The sequence below is a fragment of the Cotesia glomerata genome, linkage group LG6, assembly GCF_020080835.1.
Source record: "Cotesia glomerata isolate CgM1 linkage group LG6, MPM_Cglom_v2.3, whole genome shotgun sequence".
NCBI lineage: Eukaryota > Metazoa > Arthropoda > Insecta > Hymenoptera > Braconidae > Cotesia > Cotesia glomerata.
In genome coordinates, this window is record NC_058163.1 from 7,662,728 (window position 1) to 7,681,379 (window position 18,652).

Below are 18,652 nucleotides of genomic sequence, written 5' to 3' on the forward strand. Positions count from 1 at the left end.
AAACGATTGACCTGGCAGGCCATCCCTGGAACTTCCGGCTATGTACAAAACGTTTGAGAAATTATTTATTTCAGTCGTGAGTTTTTGTGCTCAAAAACACAATTTTTGTTCTTGTTCGAGCTCTTCAAGCTCGAAATTTTAGTAGTTGTTGAGAACATATTTTTTTGAAATTTTTTAATTGCGATATCTTCCGAACGAATGACTCGTTTTTGATGGGACTTGCAGTATTCGACGCAGTTATTGAAGCTCAAAAAAATTATTCAATACTTACTGAACAATTCGACATTAAATTTTGAAGTTATCTAAAAAAACCACTTTTTTGAAATTTTTCAAAATTAAACATCTCTCAAATGAATCGATCGATTTTGATGCAGTTTGCAGCAGTCAATGCAGTTTTTCTATAGCACGAAAAGATTATTCCTCACTCGCTAAACGATCCGAAAAGAAATTTTGAAGTTATGTAAGCAAAATGATTTTTTCCAAATTTGTTGATGATTTCTTTTGAACGAATCAACCGATTTCGATGCGGTTTGCGGCAATCAACGTTTTTTTTTTATTTTTTATTTTTTTTTTAGAATAAGAGCTGATTAGTTTTTGAAATTCATTGAAACATTAATTTAAAAGTTATCTCAAAAAACATTTTTTTAAAAATTTCATTATTGAGATTTCTCAAAATCTACAGAGCCGAATTGATTCAAATTCACGTGATATCTGATGGCAAAGAAACCCTTTTGAATGCCGCCAACTGCGTTTCAATCGCCGTTCAAAAGTTATAAGGAGCTTACACACACCCACACACCCACAATCATACATACATTCATACATATGAAGAGACATCGTAGGAATAGTCAAAATAGCTTCCTACACTGATAGAAAATTTATGTTGACTCAAGAGATATTTTCTTGATCTGAGAATTTATTTTGGAAGATAAATGATTATTTTGCTTTTAAGAATTTCTTGTCTTGATTTAGATTTTCTTGGCTTAAGAGCTATATTATCTTCAATCGATACATTTAAGTTTTTCAATCAAAATAACATTATCGTTTAAAAAATTTAAAATAATTCATCAAAGTATATTTTAAAAACTAAATAGTCTTTAATTGTTATACCAAAAAAAAATTATTTCTTGGAAATAAGTAAATTAATGACTCAAAAAAAAAGCCATTCTTAATACAAGTCGGTAATATCTTGAATCAATGTTGTCGCCTATCTTGAACCAAGAGACAAAAATTCTTGAAAGAAATATATCTACATCTAGTTTCAAGAGTTCAAGTTTTGAAGAAAAAAAGTTTCTTGAATCAAGATTGTTTTTCTATCAGTGTAGGACCTGGAACGTGGAGATCTGATGAGAACTCGATTTGCGAAAGCAATGAAATCAATAACTTCTCGATTTTTTGAAAATCATTGATTTTTATAGCGGAAAGTTAAAAAAAATAAAATTTTACCTGAAGTCAATCAGCGAAGCCGGCACCACACAAAATTCCTTCAGCCTTTTCAAAAATTTGATTTTTTTTCACTCGAACATCCACATAAACATCGTTAAATAATATAGTTACAGTGGTCTGATCACTTAGAAATGTTAACACAATACTTTTAAGTAAGGTAAAAGACCCCATTAGTGGCACCTTTAACCCCTATTAGTGGCACTTTTTTTTCAATGAATAAATATACTACTTGGAATAAAAATTAAAAATTTTTTTGATCTAAAGGTCTTAAAGATTAGAAATAATAAATTCATTATTGAAATTAATGATTTCATTAATTGAATAAGTACCAAAATCAAAGAAAGTGTCAGTAATGGGGTCCCCGCCACTAATGGGGTCTTTTACCTATCTGAGTAAAAGCCCCAATAGATGATCACGTACCAGTATATGATCACTCCATGTATTTGTATATCTATATTCACAAATATGGGTATACAAATACATGGAGTGATCATACTGGTACATGATATTGAGCTTTTACCCCGAAAATGTAAAATTTTTTTTGAAAGTTACAAACCAGAATAACCTCTTAAATCAATAACATTAAATTTATAAATAGTTAAATTGTTAAAAATTTGTAAACATTTCTTAGTTGGAAGAAATAAATTACTTAAGTTGCTTCTTTTTTTGGCTTTCAAATATCCCCGCCAAGGATAGCAAGACTAGCGCTGTAGGTGAAAATTTTGATAACTTCAGTTGTAAAAAATATCATATAATTTTCTATAAGTTGCGAGTTCAATAAAAAAGTTCATTATTCTTCATATTTTCGAGTTTAAAAACTAATCTTCAGTTCGAGTATTCTCCTAAGTTTAATTTCAGGCAGTTTTTAACTTAAAATGAACAACTAAAGGATACTTTTAAAAACTTTTGTCAAAGAATGAGTGAAGAAAGTTTGTCAATTTGTGGATTTCCTTGCTCGAAGTCAAACCTTTTAGACTTAATAATTTATTTTGTTATCCACTTGACCGTTATCTTGAGTCAAACTTCTAAACTTGAAACAGGAAATTAAATGGCCTTCTTCGAAACTTCTGGAGGTCAGTTGCAGAGCAATCGATGATGAACGGTAAGTCAAAAAGTAACTTTGATGCTAACGATACTTGAGTAAATTGTGTAAAAATGACATTGATGAATTTATAACTATTGAAGACTAAAGACAAGATATACATCAGATGGTCAGATTTACCGGTTAATTTTGCTCTAGTATAGAATTCAAACTAGTTTCTGTATTATATTAAGCCCTTCAACCAGTCGATTCATGAGATTGCAATCTCATACGGGTCTACTTGTTTGATTCACTTAACTGTCGTTCAATAGTAATTTAAATCAATTGGGGTCTGTACAAGCACGAGTACTTTCATCTCACCTGTCGATAATAACGGGCGGTATTTTTATTTGCGTTAAATAATAGAGCTTATCTCTATGGGGTATTCCATGCCAAATCGACCACTTTTGAATCCGACCCCTTTAGATTTGCTGAAACTTTTCTATTCTTTTCTACCCTTTGAAAGACATTTTTGAGAATTTTTTCAAATTTTTTTATCTAACCCAAAAAAAGTTATGAATTTAAAAAAAAATTGCTATTTTATTTTCAAATAGCCTTAACTTTTTTAGACATTGTCAAATTAAAAAAAAATGGTCAAATTTTCTAAAATATAAAAAATTTTTTTTCTTCAATTAAATAAAAAAAATCGTCCCTGTCCGCCGGGATGAGCAGAAATAGTTGTCAAATTGATTGAAGTTTTTTTTTTTTGAGAAAAAAAAAATAAAAAAAAAAGTGACGAACTTTGAAAAAATAACGATTTTGCTAAAAAAAAAAACCAATTACTTTATAGAATTGATCATATTTAGTTTTTTTGTGTATTTTTTCGAAAAGTTCATTCAAAAACAAAAATTTTAAAAAAAAAGGTACCCAAAGGTTAATGTCTAAAAAAAGTTATGGCTATTTGAAAATAAAAAAGCCATTTTTTTGAAAAATTCATAACTTTTTTTAGGTTGGATAAAAAGATTTGAAGAAATTCTCAAAAATGTCTTTCAAAGGGTAGAAAAGAATAGAAAAGTTTCAGCTAAATCTAAAGGGGTCGGATTCAAAAGTGATCGATTTGGCATGGAATACCCCCTATACATTCCAGCGCTCCAATTTTAATGATGATAAAAACGTCATAAGTGCAATTTTAAGCGCCTAGGTATGGAATTAGCGAGAAGTTGCAGGAATGGCCTTCAGGGTCAACCGTTTTTTTAATTTTTTTTCAACAAAAAAGTTCTGTGAGAAAAGTTTTGATTTCTTCAGCTAAGAAATAAAATTGTTGTAAATTTTCAAAACAATAATTTCTGATTACAACATTGCTCATTTTTTTTTTACAAGGAATTTTTCTCTCATTGTATACAATAAATTTGAGAAAGCGATGGTTCATTATACAATGGTTGATTTGTCCTGTGGTATAATTGTCGATCGCTTCAAATGTCGTCGATTGAACTGTCATTCAGTTGAAATGTCGTGGTTGAACTGGCCGTGGTTTAATTGTTACAGAACTAATGCTTTATCATTTGAGCTTACCCATACAGGACAACACGACAGGGCCAGATATAGGCCATGCTTGGCGCAATGCTGTCTATCTCTGGCCCATGCTTGTAAGCCCGCTTTGGCCCAGCCTTGGTAGAAGTCTGGAGTGATAACAGGGTGCCAAGCTTGGTTGCCTAGACTGGCCCAAGCATGATAACCAAGACTGGCCCAAGATTGTTAACCAAGACTGGCCCAAGTATGTTAACCAAGACTGGCTCAAGTTTTTAAGCCAAAGCAAGCCCAGGCTTATTCACCACTGTAGAATTTACTAAAAGAAGTAGATTACAAAATATATTTAGAATTTAATTGTTTAATGTGAAACCAAATTAGTATTAAGAACCCAATTTCGAATAAATTTAATTCTCTGAAATAAAATAGTAAAATTCTACGAAACGGTTAAATTATTTTGTATAAAATGAGTAGTTGTTAGTTGAAATTATAAAAAAGGAATTTTTTAATTGTCAATAATTTATTTCAATTTTGATGTAAAGCTAACGCAAGTTTAGACGGCTTAACTCTTAACTTAGACCTAACTTTCGCTAATTATAGAAATAAAGTGAAAATCGCATTTATTACCCTAACCGAGATTCGAACCCGAGCCGCGTGCTTGCCAGACCGACCACTAACCCCTACGCCGTACGACCGACAAGCTAACGCACATCTCACCATTCATATAAGCTAAATCTATGTGGTGACAGAGTGTGACGGTTTATTATTTATATAATTTATGTTATTTAATATTGTGTTTTGATGAAAATTATCTATTTTTTACAAATGTTTATTAATTTAAAACAAAAATCAAAAGTCAAGTTCTTACATTAACTTTAGATTTTTTAAATCGTTCTATATATTTTTAATATCATATTATAATATTTTAATTTTTTTTTAAGACCGTATCAATTTTGACGATATACAATTGTTTTGTTGAAATAATAAATTTTCAATTTTAGCATTTGCTATCAAATATTCGTTAAGTAATAAATATTTACTGTTCCAAATTCTATTACTTAATGATTAATTGAATTTGGATTTCCCATTGAATGGCCAAAGTTAGGTTGCCCAATTCTGAGTCAAGTTTAGGTTGCCATTCAACGGCCAAGGCTAGGCATTCCAGTCTTGGCTAACGCTCGGGTAATCATTGATTCAGCCAAAGCTAGGTTGCTCAGTCCTGGCCCAAGTCTGGATCGCCATTGAATGGCCATGGCTGGGGGACCCAGTTCTAGTCCAAGCTCGGGTAATCATTGGGTTGACCAAGGCTAGATTGCCCAGTCCTGGCCCAAGTTAGGGTGACTAGGCTTGGCCAAGGCTAGGTTATTCAGTTTTATTGACCCATGTTAGGGTTACCATCCAACGGCCGAGGTTAGGTTACACAAACTTGGCCCAAGTTAGGGTAACTCTAGGCTTGGCCAAGGCTAGGTTATACAGTCTTGGCCCAAGCCTGGGTAATCATTGGAATGGCCAAGGCTGATTGCCCAGTTATGGCCCGGGCATGGGACAATATAGGTTTGCCAAGATGGGCTTCCCAATAATGTCCCAGGCATGGCCCCGTCGTTCAACTCTGGGGCTTCCTGTATGGGTAAGAGTCCTAAAAACCCGAAATTTTTTTGAAGTTATTCTATACTTCCAATGAATTTTTTAATTTGTGATGATCTATTTAACACTTGAACAGATACTTGCAATTTCTAGCTTACCAGTTTTTAAGGATGGATGACATTCAATTAATTTCTACAAAAGAACAATACCGTTTCATTAAAGTGAAAATAAAATTTTTTTATTCCCAGTATACGGAAAGAAAATTGCAGGAAAAATTACAATTGTGACATCATAATCCAGGATCAGACTTTCAATATTATGTTCACTTTTATAATTTTACATTTTGAAATTTAGGATGTTACATCGTAAAAATTCGTATATTGACTTCTTTTATTACGATGTGACAATTGAAATTGTTCTAAAAATTTTTTTCCGTATATTTGATCAACATATAACTATACTAGACAGACTGCATTCGCGATAAACTCACTAATTATATTGAAAAAAAATAATCTTCACTTTTCTCTAAATATTAAATTGATAAATAAGTATGTTAAATAAATGAATAATTGTAATAAAAATAATTTGTTATGACTATTACGACAAAAATTATCTATAACAATATAGCGACATTTGTTCACTCTCTAATCTCTTGTCAATCTTTATGTTTGTTTGTCCATTTCCACGTCCATATATCGCCTTATTCTAATCCAGCATATAAGGAGGGATGAAAATGTAATGTAAGATATAATATTACACCTACAGACAAGCCCTTGAAGCGCATGCGTTTGACTGGAGACGCGGGTTTGGTTTTGTTGTCAGTAGCTCCTGATACGAGCTTTAACAAAGTCGATGCGATATTGTACAATCATTTAAAAACGACTTTGGGCATATTCGTCGTAAAAAATATTTTAAGTTGTGTTAATTTTCCTGATATAATTTTTTCATCTATCGGTGAAATTACTCTCCAAATGTAAGTTTTTAAATTATAATTATTTTTATTCTTAACTATTAATTAAAAATTAATAATATTTTTTTTTTTAATTACACTTATTCGATTGAAGCGACACGTTATAAATTAATGTCATTAGTGAAAAATTAATCTATCAGCGGACAACTAATTAAATTAAATTAATTAATAACTGTCTGGATTATTGATTGATAAAACAATAATGGAATTATTAAATTGTTAAGTGATGGTTGTTGAAAAATATTTTTTCAATGAAAATATAATTTAGTAAATTGTTAAATTTTTAGGATTATTATTATTATTATTTATTTATTTAATTGGCCATAAAGTCGAAACTCCTTGCGGCCATCTAAAATTGATACAAAAAATCTTAATATAATATATAAAGTAGTGTGTTAAGTAGTATATATAAAGTATATATATAAAGTAGTATATATAATGTAGTGTATTAAACACTCAGTCACTCAATCACTCAATCATCACTAAATTCTAATACAATGAATACATATTATGATCTATCAGATTGTAAAAAATATTCATAACAAACAGTTCGAAACTCTATAAACATTGGTAACGTTGTACAATCAGCTGGTAATTGATTCCAGATTTTAACCGCAGATATCAAGAATGATTTTTCATACTTCGCTGAATGATAAACCGGTAACTCAAGATAGTCTTGACGAATATCTCCTCGGCGTAGGCGAGGCTCAAGAATTTCTAAGTCTCGCCTAATTAGAGGCTTTTGATTAAGATACAATGCTTTATAAATAAGACACGATAAGAAAAATTTACGCCTAGAACTAAGTGTCAGCCAACGAAGCTCAGTATAATATTGAGTAACATGTTCATACTTTGATATTTTAAAAATGTATCGTACACAAGCATTTAATTTTCTCTGAAGTCTAGTCTGTTGTTGACCTGTAATATCAGTATAAATAGCCGCGCAATAATCAAAAATAGGATAAATTAGAGTAGTGACCAATCTTTTCCTAACAGGCAATGAAAAAACATCTCCATTCATCTTTAACTGTGCAAGTACTCTCATGCTACTTTTGCAAACCTCAGTAATTTGTAAGGACCAAGTTAGAGTGTCTTGAAGTATGACTCCTAGATACTTTACTGATTTACAATAGTCAACTATAGTATCATTTACAACTATATTTGGAATCACTTCACATTGAACATCAGCCAATTTTTGTGCTGATCCAAAAATCACTGCCTTTGTTTTGTTAGGATTTAGTTTAAGACCGTTTATAATACACCACTTCAGAATTATAGCAATTTCCTCATTCAGAATTCTTACAGAGCTTTCTATATCACAAGGTTTACATGTTAAATAGACAACTAAATTATCAGCATAAAACAAGTGCTTACAGCGCTTAAGTAATATACCCAAATCTGTAACATAAATGGAATAAAGTAGTGGTCCAAGGGCACTGCCCTGCGGAACACCACTCGAAATTTCTTTCCAATCTGATATACCAGAATTATCAATTCTAATTGCTTGCAGTCTATCTTTTAAGTATGATACAATCCAAACAATAGCAAGATCTCCAAAACCTATAGCCTTTAATTTAAATATTAAAATCTTATGCACAACAGAGTCAAACGCTTTGCTGAAGTCGAAAAATACAGCAATAGTAATCATTGTGTTATCAATGCCTAATCTAATATCATCACATAACCTCAAAACATTACAATTGTATATTTTTGGAATTGCTAAAATAAAATTTTATCAATTAAAATAAAATTTTCTTTTGCAAATATTGTAACTGAAAAAATTTGTACTTTAAAATTCAATTACTTTTTTTTAAGAAGATGTAAAGAAATTGAATATTTATCTGAAAAATTTTTTTTTAATTTATTATTAAAATTTTGAACAATTATCGAAAAACAAAAATTTGATTGTGATACTTGTTTTTTTTTTTCGAATAATTTAATCTTTTTTAAACTAAAACCAAAAATGATTTTAACATATTTATTTACTTAAACAAAAAAATACATAAAATTTAATCGAGTGAAACATCTATAAGAGTAAATTTATTCTACAAATTACAAACTTTTGAAGCTTGGTTGATGAGTAAAAAAAACATGGTAGAAATGAATAAAACGTAAAGTTTCAAGGATTTAAACTCCGTGTAGGATCAACTTAAATAGCGCCTGGTAAAAAGCGTGTCACTTACGGCACATCAATTCAAATTTAACTACAAGCTTTATAATAGTAATTTACAAGCCCTAAACGAATTCTCCTACATTTTAAGATTCTGCTGAGAAAATTTAAAATATTCTTCGCTTTTTTTTAACTGTAAAGGTGTATTTTTATAGCTAAACTTTTTTTTTCTTTTGTAGTGAGTTAAGTTTTAGCTTTAGGAAGTATTAAGTCACTAATTTTAAATATGGGTCATATATGGAATTCAAACAATAATATTTATTATTATTAATTTTTTTTTATTCATAATACCTACATAAAGAGATAAAAATTAAAACAGAGAGGATTAAAAATCATTAAAATGTATTTATCTAAAATCCTTTAAACGCTCATCTTTTAATTAGAACAAATCAATGCGTATTGTGGTTAACTTGCGGAAAATATTAAATCATTGCAATAACAAGCGTAATGCGGGCAAAGTAGATCTGGTAATTGTCATAACACTGAATTAGTATAAAACTAACAAGATACTGTTATTCCAAGCATACTTTGCTCTTAATATAAAATACTCTAGTCTCACTTGAAAATAATCATGAATTGTAAATTGTGGCTAATTTACTACGAGTGAATTCGAAACTGTTAATAGTTTTAAATTATAATCTACACCACATATTACACTGGGAAAAAAATACTTTTATTAAGAAAATTTTCTTGATACAAGAATTCATATTCTTTAAAATTTTCAAGAATATATATTCTTAGCTCAAGAACTTGTTGAATTGATTGAAATAATTTTTACTTAATTTAAATAAAGCTATTCTCTTGTTTATCTATTATAATTCAAAGATAAATATTGATGTTCTTCTCTTAAGAAATTAATAATTAATAATAATAGAATATTTGATCGTCATCGAATTTCTTGAACCAAGAAATTGTTAATTGAGTAAAAATATTTTTTTTTCTCAGTGTACGTCTAATGTCTAATTTATACAAGTAATTAGGGTTAAAAAAATAGCTTATGCAATTCTAGATAATTCAATATCTGTTTGGTGAGAGCTAGACTTCACAACAATATACAATGAGCACTCTATGAATTACGTATTTTTAGGTTAAGGTGAAACTCGAGGAACAAACGGATCATTCGTTACACGAGACAATAAGTTAAAATTTCAAACAATGACGCTCCGACAAATGAATTTTTTTTTGTTTTTATCATAGCAAATGAGACATTTGTTCCGCGGTTGAACTATTTGTCATTCTTCAGAATTATTCAATTTTGTATTTGTATTATTCGATTTATGTTTGAACTATTCAAATTATTCGAATTGCGCGTATGTGAGTCAATCTAGATACTACTCACGCTCTCTTGGTTTAACGCGAATTCGTGGGTTTGTAAATGTGGTAGTTTTTTTACATAACTACCCCAATTTTTTGAATAGATTACCCACTTCAATTTCGGTCGTTTTTATGTCAAAAAGTTTTATTACTAACAAATGGAATCGAAAAAAAAATTTGGTTTATAATTTACGATCATTGTAACCAAAAAATAAGAAGATTTAATCACAAAGAAGAAAATTGTTTTAGTTAATAATGAAAATTTTTCAAGAAAAACGTGAAAAATTCTTGTATATTTCAACTAACAAAAATTTACGTAGCATTTACTCTAGAGATGTACAAAAATATTTATTTTACTTCCGGTTTAAAGATATTGATTGAAAAAATTAAAAATGATGAAATTTGAATTCTTTTAAATAATTTTAATTCTTTTGTTTGTACACTGAAAAACAATTAACTTGAATCATTAAAAAAATTATTGGATAAAGTAACTCCACTTAAACCAAGGAATATTTTTTTAGTTTAAAAATTTTTCTATTCAAATCAAGAAGAAGTTCTCCAAAATTATTTATTTGATTAAAGTTAATTTTTTTCTGCGTATAAAATACACTCCACGACAAAACTTTAGCACAACACACATTTTTTATAATAACTCTTAACAAAAATATTTTTTTAGCTTTTCGATTCTACGATTGAAGACGATTAGTCAAGGCATTTATGTCAATGTTAGGAAGAGACAGCTATTGTTTGCTTATAGGTTCCGCGTTATATGCGTGGAGGAAGTGTTATGTGTTGGACTTCGATAGGTTTTGAAGGAAAGAGAGAAATAAAATTTATCTCTGACAAAATAACTAGTATAAGTTATGTAAAATTGATCGACGAACAGTTAGCCAAACATGGAACCCAAATTGGAGGCCAGAATTTTATTTTTCAGTAAGACAATGCAGTTGCTCATATATGAGTATACTGCAAAACTCGTTAAAGACTATCTTTTAAAACACAATTTCAAATTTTAAAGTGGCCAGCTCGCTCCCCTGATATGAATATTATTGAAAATTGTTGGGATAAGCTAGCAAGTGCTGGGTACTCAAATGGAAAACAATTTGACAGTGTTGAACAACTAAAAAATACTATATACAAGATGAGTGGAAAAAGTTAAATCAAGATTATATTAAAAATCTATATGAAATGCTGCCGAAAAAACTGATTGAAGTGGTTAAAAATAGAGGAGGATATACTCATTACTAAAATAAAAAATAAAAACTTCCATATATTTTTTTATTTTTTTTTTTCCTGACTATGCTATAGTTTTGTCGCACCGTTTGAGCGCCATGATCTGACGCGGAATCTATAAAGAAGCAATAGCTGTCTCTTTCTAACATTTACATGAATGCCTTAACTAACCGTCTTCAATCGTAGAATCGAAAAGCTACAAAAATGTTTTTATTAAGAAATGTCATGAAAAATTTGTAGTGTGCTAAAGTTTTGTCACGGAGTGTAGATGTACCGTTTGCATCGAGCGGACCACTTTTCAATTCTTTTCAATCAGGGTTCTGAAATTAGTAAACTATAAAGAAACAATTTGGTTACATAAAACGTTAATGAGAACAGAGTAAACTATTGAGGTGTGATTGACTAAATATTTTTTGCATACAATATAAAAAGTTCCGAGTGCGTTTATAAACAGAATTAAAAAAAAAAAAAAATTAGGAAATCGGTTGACCCTGAAGGCCATCCCTGCAACTTCCCGCTCATTCCATACCTGGGCGCTTAAAATTGCATTTACGACGTTTTTGAGTTCTTCGGGCTCAAAAATACAATTTATATGTTGTTTTGAGCTCTCCGAGCTCAAAAAGATAACTTTTCTATGCTTTTGAGCTTGAGGAGCTCAAAAGTTTGATAGAAGGTTGATAAAACACTACTTTTTGAGTTTTCCAATCGCAATAACTTTTGAATGAATAAACCGATTTTCACGCGGTTGAGGGCATTCGACGCAGTTTTTTAAGCCTTATGAAAAGTCTTTGAGTTTGAATTGATCAAACTAGAAATTTCGGAGTAATTCCGAAAAAACACTTTTTTGGGTTTTCTTTCCTGCACGATATCTCTTGAACGAATGAACCGATTTTGACCGCATTAGCGGCGATCGACGTGGTTTTTCAAGGTTAAAACCCGATTAAGAGCTGATTAGTTTTTGAAGTTGATCGATAAAGCCGTTCGAAAGTTACTCCAAAAAAACCACTGTTGAAAAAAATTTTTTTACAGTTTTTTTTAGATTTTTCGAAATCTATTGATCCGAATCGGTCCAAATTGTATTCAAAACCTAAGTTTGAACAAGGCCTTTCGAATGGCGCCAACCGCGATCGAATCGGTCGAGCCATTCAAAAGTTATGAGAGGTTTACATATGGCCACATACACATACACACACACACACACATACATACATACATACAGACAGACATAGTGACACCCTCGCGGGGATAGTCAGGGAATCTTACTGTGACCTTCAAACGTCGCGATCTGATGAAAACTCGATTTTTGTAAAACGGGGTAAAACCAATAACTTACCGATTTTTGAAAATCTGAGATTTTCTTAGCGGGAAGTTAAAAAATTAGGAAAACGGTTGACCCTAAAGGTCATCCCAGCAGCTTCCCCTTAATTCCGTACCTATATCGAGGGTCCTCTGACGTAACCTCGTATCTCAAAAAATACTACTTTACGGAGAAACAAAAAACTTTTTTCAATCGATATATACGCCAATTATGTTTCAGAAAAAAAATTAAATATATATAAATCGTAATCCCCAAAAATTGAGTTACGAGGTTACGTCAGAGTACCCTCGATATGCGCTTAAAATCGCACTTATAACGTTAATAAGAGTTTAATAAAACACCATTCTTTAAATTTTCAAACTACAATTACTTTTGAATCAATAAACCGATTGTCGAGGGGGTTGGCGGCGATTGATGTAGTTTTTTGAATCCAATGATTAACTTTTAAACACAAATTGATCAAACCAAAAATTTTAAAGAAATTTGAAAAAATTCACTTTTTCTGAATTTTTTTTGCCAATGATAATTCACGAACGAATCAATCGATTTTGACCAGTCCAGCGGAAATCGACATGGTTTCTTGATGTTGAGAGCTGATTAGTTTTTGGAATCGATCAGTATAGCCGTTTAAAAGTTATTCCGAAAAAACCACATTTGAAAAAAATTTTTGTCGTAGTTTCTTTTAGATTTCTCAAATTCTACCGGTCCGAATCGATTCAAATTATATTCAAAACCTAAGTTTGATCAAGCCCTCTCAAATGGCGCCAATCGCAATCAAATCGGTATAACCGTTCAAAAGTTATGAAAGGTTTATATACATCCACACACCACACGCGCGCGCACACTATCGTAAAAATCGTCAGGGAAACTTCCTAGGGCTTCAAAACGTCGAGATCTGATGAAAACTCGATTTTCGAAAAACGGGTTAAAACCAATAACTTCCCGATTTTTGAAAATTTTTTTAGCGGGAAGTTAAAATCGCGTTGATAAAGTGTCAATAGCCTTTAATGTTAATCATTGTGTACATGATTCAATATTTACAGCAAATTAGTTTGCTGTCACACTTTATATTGATGAAATTTGAATATACGCTGAATTTAAGCTTGACGGTTTACGGAAATTGTATGCATTACAACGGAAAAGTTATTTTTAACAGACAGCTTCGCTATTTATAGTCTAAATATTTTGTTAATAACTACTCGTGAGAAAACTTTCTGATATGGTTTGATATGTACTTTTAAGTCCTAATTGAAAAAAAATAACTTGGTCAAGTAAATATTTTTCTTCAAAATATTTATATCTCTTAATTAAAGAAAACGTACACTTGAATGAATAAATAACAACTCTTGGATGGAGATCGACATAATCTTCATTCAAGAATTTTATCCTTCGGCCAAGTATTTTATTGTTTTCAAAGTTTATATAGAGAGTATTCCATGCTATATCGTGGACAGAATTCAGCTTTTGCCTGGTTGACATATACATTATATCTCTGGAATCACTTACTCGACCTATATTAAATTTAAACCACATATTCTACATGTATTCTACTACTATAGTAGTACACTGTAAAAAAAAAAAACGGTGTGAATCCATGCGGTGTACGGTGTTAAAAATTCCGGTGTTAAATTCAACACCGAAATCGGTGTAGCAGTAACACCGTTCGCGGTGTAAATATTTTTTTTTCGGTGTTAAATCGGTGTTATAAATTTTCCGGTGTTGATAATATTTTAACTAACACAATTTTTATAATTAAACTTTTTATGTTTAATAATTAAAAATAAATAATCAAAAAAAGTTAATATGTAATTTAGAAAGTTTAAAATAATAAAATATTAAAAAACTTCGATGTAAGAATGGACCCAGAGCATTTCGGGACATCATATAAATAATCGGAAACTTCAAAATAGTGCATTTTAGTAATTATTTCATAACTTTTAAGTATTTTTTTTAAGATTTTCGGAATACTTCTAAGATAATTTTACGGTGAAATTCAAAAAATTTTCTTTTATAATGATAATATAATGCTGTTGTGTAAGCTATGGGAGACTATGTGTTACAATATGAGTTTATGTGCAAATGACATATCTAAAAAAAAAGCAAAGTTATCAAATTATTAATTTATTATGTTTAAAACATCCATTATATTTAGAAAAACATCATGGTTACGATAAAAATAATTATTATATTGTTCCTAAACCTTTAATATTGTAAATATTATTTAACTTGTTGTATAACATTCATTAAATCGATTTCTGCGTAATTTTATAAATTGAAAATTCTTAAATAAATGTTCCTTGTCTCATTTTGATAAATATTGAATATTAATTGTGTTTTATGGATCATAATATTCATACTCCGATACGGTGTAAATTTATTCTACTGTTACACCGGTATTACATCGATATTACACCGGTTTAACACCGGATTTTTAACACCGCAAAAGAGCACCGCTACACCGGTGTTAATACATAGGTGTTATATAGCGGTGTTAAAATGAGTCCATTTTAACACCGCTTTTTTTACAGTGTAGCTATTGCATCAGTTTCAACCAAATAAAAAATTTGATTTTTACCATTTTTCACGGAAAAAAAAAAAAGGGAAAAATTACATTGGGTATAATGTAACGTGGCGTTTCATATAAAAAACTGGACAAATTACAGTTTCAGATCGTAATTATTACAGATTTCTTAAGAATTACATTGTAAAATGTAAATATTAGATTGAAAGATCTGAAAATTAACATTCAAAATTTGAATTTATAAAAAAATTATTTCGAACTGCAATTTTTCTAGTTTTTTATATGAAGTGACGCTTATTACTATTTATAATGTAATTTTTATTTTTTCCTTTTTTGCGTGTTTCAACAATAGAAACTGTGGAAAAGGCTCATTTATCAGTTTTTTTTTCAATCTCAGTCATTTTGTTATTTATCAATAAATATTGATCTCCTTAATTCGGACCATAGCTACTTTTGTATTGAAGGTAAATAATTTTGATCGTTGTATTTTAGAAAAGGTGTTATCAAGTTATCACGTTCGTCAGCGACATACCAACTTTTGGAGGATTTCCGTTCACCCGTTGTTTATTCATATAAAAAATATAAAAATAAAAATAAAATTAGACATTTTTTGTGTTGTTCAAGAATGTATGTGTTGAGCTGAATAAAGTTTATGTTAATATCTATAATAGTTCTTGTGTAAAAATATAATGAATATTTGCTTCTTTTTTTTTCGAGTACCGGAACCAGAATAATCCCTCAAAATAACAAAATGTGTTACTCTGTTGTTTAATTTCAACATAAATTTTGTGTTGACCATATTTGATATAGAAATTGTGTCGATTTTATACACTATTTTTTATTATTTATTGAAAAAAATCCCAAATTTGCTATTTTCAATACTTTTTATTTCGTTTTATTTTTAATATATTATTTGATTTAGAAAAAAAAAGGTCAAAGCTTAAAAATTTTTTTTCCTAAAAAATACGTAGAAAATGAACAATTTTGAAAAAGAATTCTGATTGGACCATCATTAAAGAAGTTATAAAAAAAAAACTGAAAAAAAGATTAATTTTTTTTAATTTGATTTTTTCAAACGTGGAATCAAAAAATTTTTTTTGTGGAGTCAAGAAATTGAGAAAATCAAAAATACAAATTCTTAAAATTTTCGCGGAAATACCCCATAAATATAATAATATCTAGTCATATAGATCATATTTCATAATTTTTTATTGGTTAAATTAAATATTTATATACAAACAGTTATAATTGTATCTAACCATTTGTTTCGATTAAAAAAGTTATATCTGATTTGATATCAACAGATATAATTATAAAAATTTATATATATTTATGTCTACTAATATGTAACTGAATCAAATCATTTCTTTTCATATATCTAATCATATATGATTAAATATAATAATCCACAATACATAAGATATATATTTGGAGATAATTATAATTATAGTAGAATCTTCAGAATAATTATACAAATTTATGCTTTATTATATCTTGCAATATGTAATTAGATACAACCATTCTTTTTTGATTAAAAGTATAATTGTTTTCACTATACTTAGCATCAAATCATACAGAGATTTAGGTTCTGCTCTAAATTATTATAACCAATCTAGGCAACCAAATAGTATTCATTATTTCAAAATACGTTTTATAATAACTTCTCAAGCATTCCAATCCCATTCTTTTATATAAATTATTCTTCCAAATAAAAAACATTGATTTAAAAAAGCAACAAATTTGAATAATAGTTAATTTCATGATAAGCACTCATTCTATAACTTTTGTAATACAGTGACTTAATTCAATTTTCTCTCAACCACGGACAAAAATCTTTTTAAAATAAATCGCGACTGGAGAAGAAATGCTAAATATGGCAAAAAGAATATGCTTTTTGCGGTACTAATCCAACGGACTGCGGCATCAGGGAATGTATAATTTTGTATATGAAATGAGTTTTTTTTAACACTTAGACGTTTAAATATTCATAAGTCCTTACATATGGAAAGGCTGTATCAAATATAGTACAAGACATATAACAACGCATTGGATTATTATGCAGATTATGTTTAAAAGAATCGTAATAATCATAATAAAAGCCATAAAAATACATATCATGCATTGCTGTGCTTTTTTGTTTTATTTTAACATTAAATTCGTGCAAAACATCATTTTCAATAAAAATTATATTTCTTCATATTGTCAGAAGTGAAAATAATGAAACTTTTTATGGGCAACAAAAGTTTAAAAATCACTAAGTGCCCATAAAATTCAACAATGACCATGCGAAGTAATTTTCATCGCAAAGTAAAATTTTTTAAGATAAAACTCCGCGTTTTTTATTAGATCGTGAATTTTTTTAATGTCGAAAAGATACAAGCTTGCAGAAATATAACAGAATTTCCTTGCTATCTCTTGGATAGATAAATGGTCTTGAAATTTCTTGAGAGGACTTGAATTTTTATGGGATTATTTAATGCTTTCTTCTACATGGAAATAAACCTGTAGCACCGGAAGAATGTGCACACGATTTTTCTCGAAATAACTTAAGAACCAATCGACCGATCCAAACCTAGTTTGTGGGATTCAAAAGGGTTTATTGAGACTTGAGTCTGATTGGGTTTTAAAGTCAATCGGTTTAGTCGCTTTCAAGTTCGGCTCTTTTAGAACATGAAAACTTAAAAATTTTTACTTGTTTTTTCAGTATTGCTGCATTTTTTGTGACTTAAAGTACACAATTTAACTTTTTTATTTTTTTGTATTTTTTCTAAGCAGAAATAGAATTTTCTGTTTGGAATATAAACTTTTTCTTATAGATCAAATTTTGGAAAAAATCAAAAAATAGTAATTAATTTTTGAAATTTTTGCTGTTTCAATTTTTCAGAAATCAAAAATTTTTTCATCGGCTACTGAAGATTTTAAAGCGATAATAGATTATTATTTTTATACTTGCAGCCAGAATAATTATTGACTTTTAATTTCAAAAATAAATAGTCGAATTCATTTATTTGCACATAATAATATTGTAATTATCTTTCTGATCACAATATTAGGCAAAATATTAATCTAATTAATTACGGTAGTTAATTACATTTATCCATAAATGAACCGAATGAGTAAAATTTTCTCTACTCGTGAGTTAGCAAACACGCTCTACTGGTTGTACCGATCTCTCTCATGGCTAAAAGTTTCATCCACTCGATAACAAAATATAACATTACATTAAATTGTAAAAAAATTTGTGCAACATTTATAAAAAATGTATCGATTTTTATTTGATTAATTTGCTTGATACTCGAAATTATACTTTCGCATAAAATGTAAACAACGCAAATGTCATCCACAGATTCGGTAGAATCTGGCGCCAAGTTCCGTTTAAAAATTCCGTTGTAAACGGAGCGCCAGACTACCGACTATGTTTACTGTAAGCAGAACGGTATTTTGAGGTTGCAAAATTTTATTTAATTCTACGGTACTTTTTTTCTTAAATTGTATATTATAACAGTAATTTATACTTTATTTTACTGATATTAATTAATTACAGTCGA

The 18,652-nt window shown here is 29.3% G+C and overlaps 1 protein-coding gene across 1 annotated transcript in view; it reads left to right on the forward strand.

The window, feature by feature from the left end:
* Nucleotides 1-6,387: 6,387 nt before the first annotated feature.
* The window catches only part of LOC123266708 (NACHT domain- and WD repeat-containing protein 1), a 102,865-nt gene continuing 90,600 nt past the window's right edge, over nt 6,388-18,652 (forward strand). Inside the window, exon 1 of the mRNA XM_044731086.1 lies at nt 6,388-6,551. The gene's annotated coding sequence lies outside the window, so the exon portion shown is untranslated. The remainder of the gene's footprint in view (nt 6,552-18,652) is intronic.